Genomic DNA, 12081 nt, shown 5'->3' on the forward strand with positions numbered 1-12081 from the left:
ACCGGGGGTGAGAGCTATAGCTTGTTTCCAATATTCAGCGGCTTGATTAAACCAAGACTCCGCAACTTCTGAGTCTCCCTGCCGAATGGCCTGTTCTCCTCGGTCGAAATAGGTGAGTCAATTCCTTTCCTTAGAACCGTACTTGAGAATTTCCTGACTCATACGGCTCAGTAGTCAATTCTTTTTTTGTTCTATTATCTTGAAGTTAACTAAAAGAAAAAAAGAAATTATTAATATGAGTTTCAAACTTTCATTTTTACTAATAAATAAAGAATTTCAAAGAATTTCATCTTTTTTTTTAGTTTTATCTTTTCTCCTACCTTCAGAAAAGGGAATCAAGCATTGGCATTAACGCCCTAATTCTAATTTTCTGAAAGGTAACTATCTCGATTTTATATATCATATACAAAAATATATGATAGATTCATTTCTATAGAATCTTGGTAAAAGTTTTTTCTTTCTTATCTTATAAGTTCTTATAAGTAAAGAGAAAATACTTTCTATCTTTGGGATTTGATACTACACCGCTGCTCAAAATACCAGGGGATCCTTTTTATTACATAAGTGGATTCCTGACTTCTTTATTTATCATGAGATAAGGAAGCAGTTTTTATTATATCGATTGAAAACCGTGTTAATTGATCCTTACGATGCTTCCTTTATCAATTAGATCTTTTATCCATAGAAAAAGAGGGTATCTAGACATATCGATTTCTTCATATTTTTACTTCTATGAAGTTTCTTTGCTACAGCTGATAAAAATCGTTGTTTTGAACGATATATATATGTAGAAAGCCTTTCTTATTTATAATTATTTATATTTCTATATTTCTTATATTAAAATTTGTGGATTTGCTTGTTCTTTTCTTTTTTCTTTCTATAGTGGAGATAGTCGCACGTAATGACAGATCACGGCCATATTATTAAAAGCTTGGGGTAAAAATGGGTTTCGTTCGAGCGCCCGAAAATAATATTCCAAAGCTTTAGTATGTTCTCCGTTACTTGTGTGAATAAGGCCTATGTTATAAAGTATATAACTTCGATCATAGGGATCAATTTCCAGTCGCATAGCCTCATAATAATTCTGTAAAGCTTCTGCATAATTTCCTTCAGATTGAGCTGACATCCGTTACGGTCGTCATTCGGTTCAAAGAATCTCCGCTCCAGAACTGTACGTGAGATTTTCATCTCATACGGCTCCCCCCTTATGTGTGTAATGAGAAAAATCCATCAAATCAAAAAATATTCCAGTATTCTCATTCTCAACTGAACAGAGCTAGTGTTTTTACAATAAATCTCTAGCCAACCTTCCTGTCAAAAATTATTTCTTAACATTAAGTATGTAGGTACTTGATAAAAAAAAATAAGAACTTCAACAATTTCTTTGTCCTCTACGCTGCTTAATTTCCTGGAATTAGTCACCTCAATAATCTTCGATGGTTCTATGGGTATCCAAAATATGAACGAGATGGATATTTATTGTCCCAACCATTCCTGTTAGTCCCAATCTCGATAAGCCATGGATATAGATAGATACAAAGTTTTCGTGTCCTTGATTCCCAAGCGTAGTGCTTCTTTCCCAATGTTGCCTATCAGTACTAGTAATTTGGGGTTGACCTAACCCCATAAGTATAGGTATAACCTTTCGCTTAATACTAGAAACCTAAAATTCAAGCATATAAGGCTTCATTAATCGAGGATACACGACAGAAGGAATTAATCCTTTTATTTACAAATTTCACCTTCAACACGCGTGGGGTTTTTCCATTCCATTTTTTTTTGACCGAAATCGGTCAAAAAAAATGGAATCAAATCACACCATCTCTGTAATAAGTGAATGCCCTTTTTTCTCCTGAAGTTGTCGGAATTATTCGTAATAAGATATTGGCTACAATTGAAAAGGTCTTATCTATAAAATTTTCATTTATCCGAGATCTAGGCATAGGTAGAAATCCATTCTATAATTTAATTAATCATGGTGTGAGAAATCAATCCCACAAATAAAGGAATTGTATAATTATAATACAGTGCGAAATAACGTAAAAATGAACTCATCAATCAAATTTGTTTATCCTAAGACCTTGTAGGAGGTTTTTTTTTAATTTTACTTTGTATTTTTATAGTTTGAATAGGTTTTATGCATTTATGAAAAATAGGATTGATTCACTATTCAACATTCAACCGGTTTCTGGGCATCATTATATAGGAGAGATGGCCGAGTGGTTCAAGGCGTAGCATTGGAACTGCTATGTAGGCTTTTTGTTTACCGGGGGTTCGAATCCCTCTCTTTCCGAATCTTTACCAAATTCATCAATATTACTCATCCCAATGCATACCATTATTTCATATTTCAAATTTGTTTGTTGATATGGACAACTTTATATTCCTCATTTTTCGGTAATACAAAAAATAGTGGATAACGGGTGGGCAAGGAATAAAAATTTTCGCATATCCATGTCTATGATATATGAATAGCAGAAAATCCTTGTAAAAAAAACTCTTGTTATTTTAGTTAAGTTTAAGTTTGACGAGAATAATATTCTACAACCAGTAATTCATTTATTTTCAAACCAACCCATTTATTATCTATTATTTGATTAATTAAACCTTTATATTGGAAAGGGTGAACAGTCAAATGATTTGGCAATTTCTCATGGGGGGCTGAATCAAAATAATTTTGAATAAGAGTTTTAGATTTTTGTTCATCCTTTGCTGTAATAATATCTTGAGGTTTACAACGATAACTTGGTATATCCACTATACGACCATTAACTAAAACATGTCTATGGTTTATAAATTGGCGGGCTTGAGGAATAGTCGCAGCCATACCCAATCGAAAAAGTATGTTATCCAAGCGCATTTCAAGTAGTTGTAATAAAACCTGACCAGTTGATCCTTTAGCTTTTCCGGAGATACGAACGTATTTAAGCAATTGTCGTTCTGTAAGACCATAATGAAAACGCAATTTTTGTTTTTCTTCTAAACGAATACGATATTGAGATTTTTTACTGAAGCGCAATTGATTTCGAAATTCGTTTTTGACTGTTGGCCTTTTACTAGTAAGTCCTGGTAAATATCCTAGACGACGTATTTTTTTGAAACGAGGTCCTCTGTAACGTGACATAAAAACTCCTTTTTTAAAATGAAAAATCTTATAAATCGAAATGAAAACTAAACGAAATGAAAAATATTATAGAATTCTAAATGAAGCGAAATCTACTAAAGTTTTATAGTACAAAGAAGAATTAGATGAATTTTATCAATATCCGAATTTATTGTATATAAAAGAATACAAAAAAGTAGGTTAATTTCTTGATTTCTTCCGCAGAGATCGAACTCTCCCAATTTTTTATTTCTAAAAAAGATATTATCAATTATGTAAAAAACAAATAGAGAAAAGCCGGTTATCGGATTCGAACCGATGACCATCGCATTACAAATGCGATGCTCTAACCTCTGAGCTAAACCGGCTAATGTAAACGAAATATACATATGCAGAAGAATTGAATGGGATCTTAGTTATCAATTTTTAGTTATTTATAACAAAATTCAAATTAATACAAACATCAAAAATAGAGAAAGAAAATATAGAAAATCAAACCCAATTTTTATTATTTCTATTATTTATTTTATCTGATAACATAAAGTGCAAGATAATAATTAATATTATATTAATATAATTTATTTAATATAATTTATTTCGATCTACTATTCTAGATATATATTATTAAATTGATTTCTTTCAAAAAGATTATTTATTAGTACTTAAAGTAAATTTGAATAAATATAAATTTTAGTAAATATTTATTAAGGAATTCCATATTTCTAAGTAAATGTCTAATTCTATATTATATTCAATTAAAAGAATGGTTTTTTTTAGCCACTAGATTCGTTTTAGTTATATAAATTGTATATGAATAAATGGATTGTTTATTTTCTTTTTTTTTTTAAGCAAAAACAAAAAAAAAAAAAGAATCGACCATTCGAGTATTCTAAATTGTATGAAAAAAGAAGATAAGTAGGTACATAGAAGATAAGTAGATATGTGGTCTATATCTGTGTATATTGAATTGTTAATATATAGATATTAGAATTAGTTCTGATTCAAACAAATAAAGGTATCCAATATAGATGAAATAAAATCTATAAAATTGGAGAAAGGGGTTTTTAATATTTAATAAAATAATATGTATTTAATGAATTCAAAAGTTCCCGCATAATTCTCATAATAGAAATGAAAAAAAAAGCATTCTATTATAATCAGATTCAAATAAAAAAAAAGATGGGGATATGGCGAAATTGGTAGACGCTACGGACTTAATTGGATTGAGTTTTGGTATGGAAACTTACCAAGTAATAATTTTCAAATTCAGAGAAACCCTGGAATTCACAATGGGCAATCCTGAGCCAAATCCTGTTTTCTGAAAACAAATAAAAATTCAGAAAGTGATAATAAAAAAGGGATAGGTGCAGAGACTCTATGGAAGCTGTTCTAACAAACGAAATTGACGACTTTTTTTATTGCATTAGTAAAAGAATCCTTTCACCAAAATTACAGGAATGGATCAAAGATAAACATTTAGAAACATATATATATACTGAAATACTCTTTCAATTTGTTACTTTTTATTTTATTATTGAAGATCTATTTGTGATAAAAATATTCACAAATGAAAAATGTGAATCAAATCAATTCGAAGTTGAAGAAAAGATGGAATATTTATTGATGAAATTATTCACTTCATCATAATCGGCTAAAACCCTTGAAGAACTGATAAATCAGATGAGAATAAAGATAGAGTCCTATTCTACATGTCAATACCGACAACAATGAAATTGAAAGTAAGAGGAAAATCCGTCGACTTAAGAAATCATGAGGGTTCAAGTCCCTCTATCCCCAAAAATACTTTTTCATTTTCTAATTTTTTTCCTATATCCTCTCTATCTTGAAGTCCTTATTTATGTGTTTTATTCGATTTATTATTTCCCAACGAAATTGGAATTTTTATTTTCATCAATTTCCTATCTATCATAATTTTCTTATCTATCATAATGACAAGGGACGAGTTTTGGAATAGATATAAATATATATGTGAAACACATAGAATTTTTTTTAATCAGAAATGTATAAATTAATATCTTATTTTTTAGCAAGGAATTTTCATATGCGTAATTAACGATTAACAATAAAAAATAATTATTACTGCGGAAACTCACTTACAAACTTTTTTTTTACTTAGTTGATATAGATTCATTAACATAGATTTTAAAAATCTTTTAAAATCAAAGTATTAAGCTTCAAGAATGGTCGGGATAGCTCAGTTGGTAGAGCAGAGGACTGAAAATCCTCGTGTCACCAGTTCAAATCTGGTTCCTGACACAAGATTCATTTGTATGAGTATCTATCCCCCATATTCATTTTAATGAATATGGGGGATAGATACTCATACAAATTTGTGTTCTTCTAGATTCTGATACATAACATATTTCTTTGATCTATTTAGGTATCTGTAGATATACTTTTCCTAGATGATTAAAGAATAGATGCAATTTTTTATTAGGTATATTCGCTTATCTATAGTATCTATATATATATAGATATAGATATATAGATAATGAATTCTTTATCTATTTTTTTCCTTTTTTTTCTGCGATACAAAAAAAGGTTTCTATTTCCATAATATTCGAGTGGTTTAATTAGTTGGTTAAAAGACCTAAAAGTCGAAGTTCTGGGGTGGAGTGAGAATATTAAGAATTCATCTGAGAAGGATTACCAAAATAGAATCGAGCCCTTTTCTTTGTGTTTTTTTTTTCGTGGCCGTATAATTGATGGTGATGTGCACGTTATATAGTTTATTATAAAGATAAAGAATTAGTTTATTATAAAGATAAAGAATTTTTGCAGTTCATCCTATTTCTTTTATTGGCTTGGCTGATAAGAACTCAGTATTGTTTTTGTTTTAGAATCTTAAGAAACTCCTATCCATCCTATTTTAAACCCTATAATTATTCATTCTATTATTTCTGAATTTTGTGATTTCTCACATAATAATATCTGAATGCAACTTCCATTACTCTGCCTGATTTAATGTCAATCAATTATTTTGTCTGATCTATAACAGAATGTACTTATATTCTTTGACTGGGGTTGCAGAAGTTTGGATTAGTTTATTATTTTTATCATTTAGTGAGCATCTTGTATTTCATAAAAATTTGGAGCAATATAATCTTTACGCAAAGGCCATCCTATCCAATTTTCGGGCATTAAAATACGTCTTAGACGCGGATGACTATCATAAGAGATTCCCAACATATCATAAGATTCCTTTTCTTGAAAATCCGCACTTTTCCAAACCCAAAAAATCGAAGGAATTCTGGGATTTTTTCTTGATACAAATATTTTTATGCATACCTCTTCGGGTTGATTTATACCATACTCTATTCTTGTAAAATGATATACACTAGCTAAGAGTCCTCCGGGTGCTACATCATAGGCACATTGAGAACGTAGATAATTGTAACCATATACATATAAAATGACAGCAATGGAATGCCAATCCTCGGGCTTTATTTGTAAAGTCTCTATTCCTAGGTAATCGAAACCCAAGGATCTATGAATTAGTCCATGTTTGACTAGCCAAGAAGACAAACGACCTTGCATTTTTTGCTTCTCCTAAATTTTTTTTATGAGTTTGGTATTAGTATTTTCTATTACGATGAAATTTTTAAAATACGATGAAATTTTTAAAAAAGGAATTGCTTTTTATTATTGTACTTTAAAAAAATGTGTCAGACGATATCTCTGAAGTAGATGGCGGTTGATAGAAAAATTCTTGACCATAATTGTCAGTATAAGTACTGTATCCAACATGAAACTTATGGTTGGTAGTAAAACATCTATTCTCTCGTTGAAAACTCATTGGATCTTCATATATTTCTCGAGATATTTTCTTACGAAGTTTTGTTATAGCATCTATAATGGCCTCCGGTTTAGGTGGACAGCCCGGCAAATATACATCTACAGGAATTAGCTTATCTACGCCTCGAACAGTACTATAAGAATCGGTACTAAACATCCCCCCCGTAATTGTACAGGCTCCCATAGCAATAACATATTTAGGTTCGGGCATTTGTTCATATAATCGAACTAAAGAAGGGGCCATTTTCATAGTTACAGTGCCCGCTGTTAAAATTAGGTCCGCCTGCCTAGGACTCGATCGTGGTACTAGTCCATAACGATCAAAATCGAATCGTGATCCTATTAATGAAGCAAATTCAATGAAGCAACAACTCGTACCATAAAGAAGCGGCCATAAACTGGATAATCTTGACCAATTTGAAAAATCATTTAATGTCGTTGAAATAACTGAATTTTGGGTTGTTTGATCAAGTAAGGGAAACTCAATGGAATTCATAATTGTCTCAATATTTTTTTTTCTAATTGTCTAAATAGTCAAGAATTAAGACCATTCTAATGCCCCCTTTCGCCATGCATAAACTGAACCAACAATTAGGATAAGCACGAATAAGAAAGCTTCTAAAAATACGGATACCCCTAATACATCGAAACTCATTGCCCATGGATAAAGAAAAACCGTTTCAACATCAAAAACAACAAAAATGAGAGCAAACATATAATAACGGATTCGAAATTGTAACCAAGCATCGCCTATTGGTTCTATTCCGGATTCATAACTAGAAAGTTTTTCCGGTCCCTTGCTAATGGGGGCTAAAATTCCAGAAATTAGAAATGCCAAAATAGGAATCAAACTTGATATTATTAGAAATGCCCAAAAAATATCATATTCGTAAAGAAGAAACATAAAAGTACTCCTCTGAATGTAGAAAATATACCAAATTCATTTTCATTTTTAGTCTAAAGTCTCCATTTTTTTAGACTAGCTGAATATACTAATATTAATATTATTCTATCGAATATGAATATGTTCGAATAGAAAGTTACAAATTGTTTTTTTTTTAGTAATAGTCTTAGTAATGAGATCTATTCGATCCAAAATAGTATTAATATTATTAGTATCTGTAGGAATATTAGGGCTATACGGACTCGAACCGTAGACCTTCTCGGTAAAACAGATCAAACTAATTATTATCTAAATGATTTAAATTGTTTTCAAAACCCAACATGCATTTTTTTTTGCATTGAGCTTTTTCATTAACTGATAAAAATATTAGTTAGTCCACCATCTTTTTTTTTTTTTACAGTAAAGAATAAAGAGATGATTCCCTATGCTCTTCTTTTTTATTTGTATAACAATCAAAGAGCACTACCAAAGTGTTTCAAAGAAGGATTATCTTGACGTAGGTCTGCTTCTGGCCTAGATCAACTTAAGTTAAATGGACTCTTTATCCACCTACTAAAATTAAAATAGAAGATAAGAAATGACACTTCATACACCTTAAAGTTCATAAAATAGGAAGAAAAGATAATCTTTTTTAGGTCCCTATACCCTTTATGTTTAGCATTGACGAGAAATGGGTATTCACCTTATCAATATCTCAAATCAATTATGGATTCGATTTTATGGCTAAACCCTTTGTCAGGCTAGTGTTCTCTTGTTTTGTTCCTTAAAATGGAGTAAGACACCGATTTCTTACTATAAGATAAACTTTTTTAATTACAAGATGAACTCCTCTGAAAAAAAGCATTGGCGCTCGTGTAAACGAGGTGCTCTACCTAACTGAGCTACAGCCCTTGTGTTTTTGATACATATTTTATCATAGTATGAAGATAATTGCTTGTCAAGATGAATATTACATGATCGAATCCCTTGAACGGGGGTTGGTATTGCTTATCAGTAATTTTACATTTATAATCAATTAATCTGATAGATGGGTACTCTTCTTTTTTTTTTTTTGAGGAGGAGTCCTAAATTACCTACTTAACTCAGTGGTTAGAGTATTGCTTTCATACGGCGGGAGTCATTGGTTCAAATCCAATAGTAGGTAAGGTATAGTTATAACTTATTAGATACCTTTGACTGTGGTATCTAATAAGCTTTTCTACTTACTTTTTTCTTCTGACTGTTTCTTTTTTCTTTTTATTGTTTTCGGATATTGGGACGCATCAATTTCAACTTGTTATGAAATAACATTGATAGCCTCTACTCGTGTTCTAGCTCGTCTAAGAGCTAGATTTGCCTCAATTGTTTGTCTCTTGCCTTCAGCCTTATTCAAATTAGTTTCTGCTATTTCAAGAGTTTGCTGTGCTTCTTGTGGATCAATGTCACTACCCTTTTCCGCATCATTTACTAAAACAGTTATCTCATTATTATTTATTCTAGCAAACCCCCCCATCAGAGCCATTGTTAACCATTGGTCTTTAAGACGTATTCTCAAAATACCTATATCGACAGCTGAGGCAATAGGCGCATGATTAGGTAATACTCCAATTTGTCCGCTATTAGTAGGTAAAATGATTTCCTTCACTTCTGAATCCCAAACAATTCGATTGGGGGTCAATACACAAAGATTTAAAGTCATTTCTTCAAATTGCTCTCCGTTTCTAAGTTCGTAGCCTTCGCAGTAGCTTCATCGATATTACCTACCAAATAAAAGGCTTGTTCAGGAAGACCGTCTAATTCTCCAGAAAGAATCAAATTAAACCCTCTAATTGTTTCTACTAGACCAACATATTTTCCAGCCGAACCGGTAAAAACTTCTGCTACGAAAAAAGGTTGTGATAAGAAACGCTCAATTTTTCGTGCTCTTGCTACGGTTAAGCGATCTTCTTCGGATAATTCGTCCAAGCCAAGGATAGCTATAATGTCTTGAAGTTCTTTGTAACGTTGTAAAGTTTGTTTAACTCGTTGCGCAGTCTCATAATGTTCTTCACCAACGATTCGAGGTTGGAGCATAGTTGAGGTTGAATCTAAAGGATCTACTGCTGGATAGATACCTTTGGCGGCTAATCCTCTTGATAGTACAGTAGTAGCATCTAAATGTGCAAATGTCGTAGCAGGAGCAGGGTCAGTTAAATCGTCGGCAGGTACATAAACTGCTTGAATAGAAGTTATGGACCCTTCTTTGGTAGAAGTGATTCTTTCTTGTAAAGAACCCATTTCAGTACTAAGAGTGGGTTGATAACCCACAGCAGAGGGCATTCGACCCAATAAGGCAGATACTTCAGATCCTGCTTGAACGAAGCGGAAGATATTGTCGATAAATAGAAGTACATCTTGCTCATTGACATCTCGAAAATATTCCGCCATAGTTAGGGCAGTTAAACCAACTCTCATACGAGCTCCGGGTGGTTCATTCATTTGACCATATACTAAAGCTACTTTGGATTCTGCAATATTTTGTTCATTAATTACTCCAGATTCTTTCATTTCCATATAAAGATCATTTCCCTCGCGAGTACGCTCACCTACTCCGCCAAATACAGATACACCTCCATGAGCTTTGGCAATGTTATTGATCAATTCCATAATAAGTACTGTTTTACCCACTCCAGCTCCACCGAAAAGTCCTATTTTTCCTCCACGACGATAAGGAGCTAAAAGATCTACTACTTTTATTCCTGTTTCAAAAATAGATAATTTTGTATCTAATTGTATAAAGGTAGGCGCAGATCTATGAATGGGAGATGTTGTACGAGTATCTACAGGACCTAAATTATCAATCGGCTCTCCAAGCACGTTGAAAATTCGTCCTAGAGTTGCTCCGCCTACTGGAACACTTAGGGGAGTTCCTGTGTCAATAACTTGCATTCCTCTCATTAGACCATCTGTAGCACTCATAGCTACAGCCCTAACTCGATTATTTCCTAATAATTGTTGTACTTCACAAGTCACATTAATTTGTTGACCAACAGTATCTCGACCCTTAACTACCAGAGCATTGTAAATATTAGGCATCTTCCCCGGGGGAAAGGCTACATCTAGTACCGGACCAATTATTTGGTCAATATGTCCCAGATTTTTTTTTTCAATCGAAGAAACTTCAGGACCGGAAGTAGGAGGATTTATTCGCATATCAAAAGCCAATTTTTTTTTCCGAAAAAGTTTTTAAATCAAAAAGAAATGTTCGATAAGAAAGCAAGTTGATCGGTTAATTCAAAAAGAAATAAGAAATGGGAGTTAGTACTCCATTTTTTTGGTACTATTCCATCAATCCTCTTTAACTGTTTACTTACTTATTCAAATTCAATTATTGAATTCTTAAGCTTACTGCAGTTATTTTGAAAATTTCAATTGGATAAAATCTTTCGAAAGTCTTTTCTTTTTTTCTATCATTCTAGAAAATATCATCTATATTCTGTATGGAATTCGAACCTGTACCTTAATTTAGAATTCATTTTTTTTATCATTGGCTTTCGTATTTCCTCAGTAGACAATTTTTTAGACTTACCCTCTGTTTCCCTATTTTTTGACCTCTTTTTTTATTTTCCGGGGAGAAAGCTGCCTATTTTTACATCTAGGATTTACATAGACAACATATATCACTGTCAAGATTAAGAATAAATTATTATTATTATTTAGATTAGATCTTTCGATTTCAAAATTAAAAAATAAGATCAAATTGAAAAAAAAAAAAGATTGGGTTGCGCCATACATAGAAAAGAGTATACAATAATGATGTATTTGACAAATCAAATACCATCGTTTAATTTAATAATAACATAACGAACCTTTGGGATTAATTGATAATAGTAGTTGATTTTTGTAAAAGATTTCATTAACTCCTAAGTCATATCGAGTAGACCTTATTGTTTCAAGAATTCTTAATTCAAGAGTTGTAGGGAGGGATTTATGTCACCACAAACAGAGACTAAAGCAAGTGTTGGGTTCAAAGCTGGTGTTAAAGATTATAAATTGAATTATTATACTCCTGAGTATGAAACCAAAGATACTGATATCTTGGCAGCATTTCGAGTAACTCCTCAACCTGGAGTTCCACCTGAAGAAGCAGGTGCTGCGGTAGCCGCCGAATCTTCTACTGGTACATGGACAACTGTGTGGACCGATGGGCTTACCAGTCTTGATCGTTACAAAGGACGATGCTATCACATCGAACCTGTTGCTGGGGAAGAAAATCAATATATTGCTTACGTAGCTTATC

At 32.0% G+C, this 12081-nt stretch overlaps 3 non-coding genes across 3 annotated transcripts; 2 read left to right on the top strand and 1 right to left on the bottom strand.

Moving 5' to 3' along the window:
- The first annotated feature begins 2205 nt into the window (after nucleotides 1–2205).
- Nucleotides 2206–2293, top strand: TRNAS-GGA (transfer RNA serine (anticodon GGA)). The gene has a single exon. It is a non-coding gene; the product is annotated as a tRNA-Ser (tRNA).
- A 1105-nt stretch (nucleotides 2294–3398) lies between these two features.
- TRNAT-UGU (transfer RNA threonine (anticodon UGU)) lies at nucleotides 3399–3471 on the bottom strand. The gene has a single exon. It is a non-coding gene; the product is annotated as a tRNA-Thr (tRNA).
- Nucleotides 3472–5307: 1836 nt separating this feature from the next.
- Nucleotides 5308–5380, top strand: TRNAF-GAA (transfer RNA phenylalanine (anticodon GAA)). The gene has a single exon. It is a non-coding gene; the product is annotated as a tRNA-Phe (tRNA).
- Nucleotides 5381–12081: the final 6701 nt, after the last annotated feature.

Source organism: Vigna unguiculata, unplaced genomic scaffold, assembly GCF_037176805.1.
Source record: "Vigna unguiculata cultivar grain cowpea cultivar isolate G323 ecotype 2 unplaced genomic scaffold, ASM3717680v1 ptg000255l, whole genome shotgun sequence".
In the NCBI taxonomy this organism is placed as follows: Eukaryota; Viridiplantae; Streptophyta; class Magnoliopsida; order Fabales; family Fabaceae; genus Vigna; species Vigna unguiculata.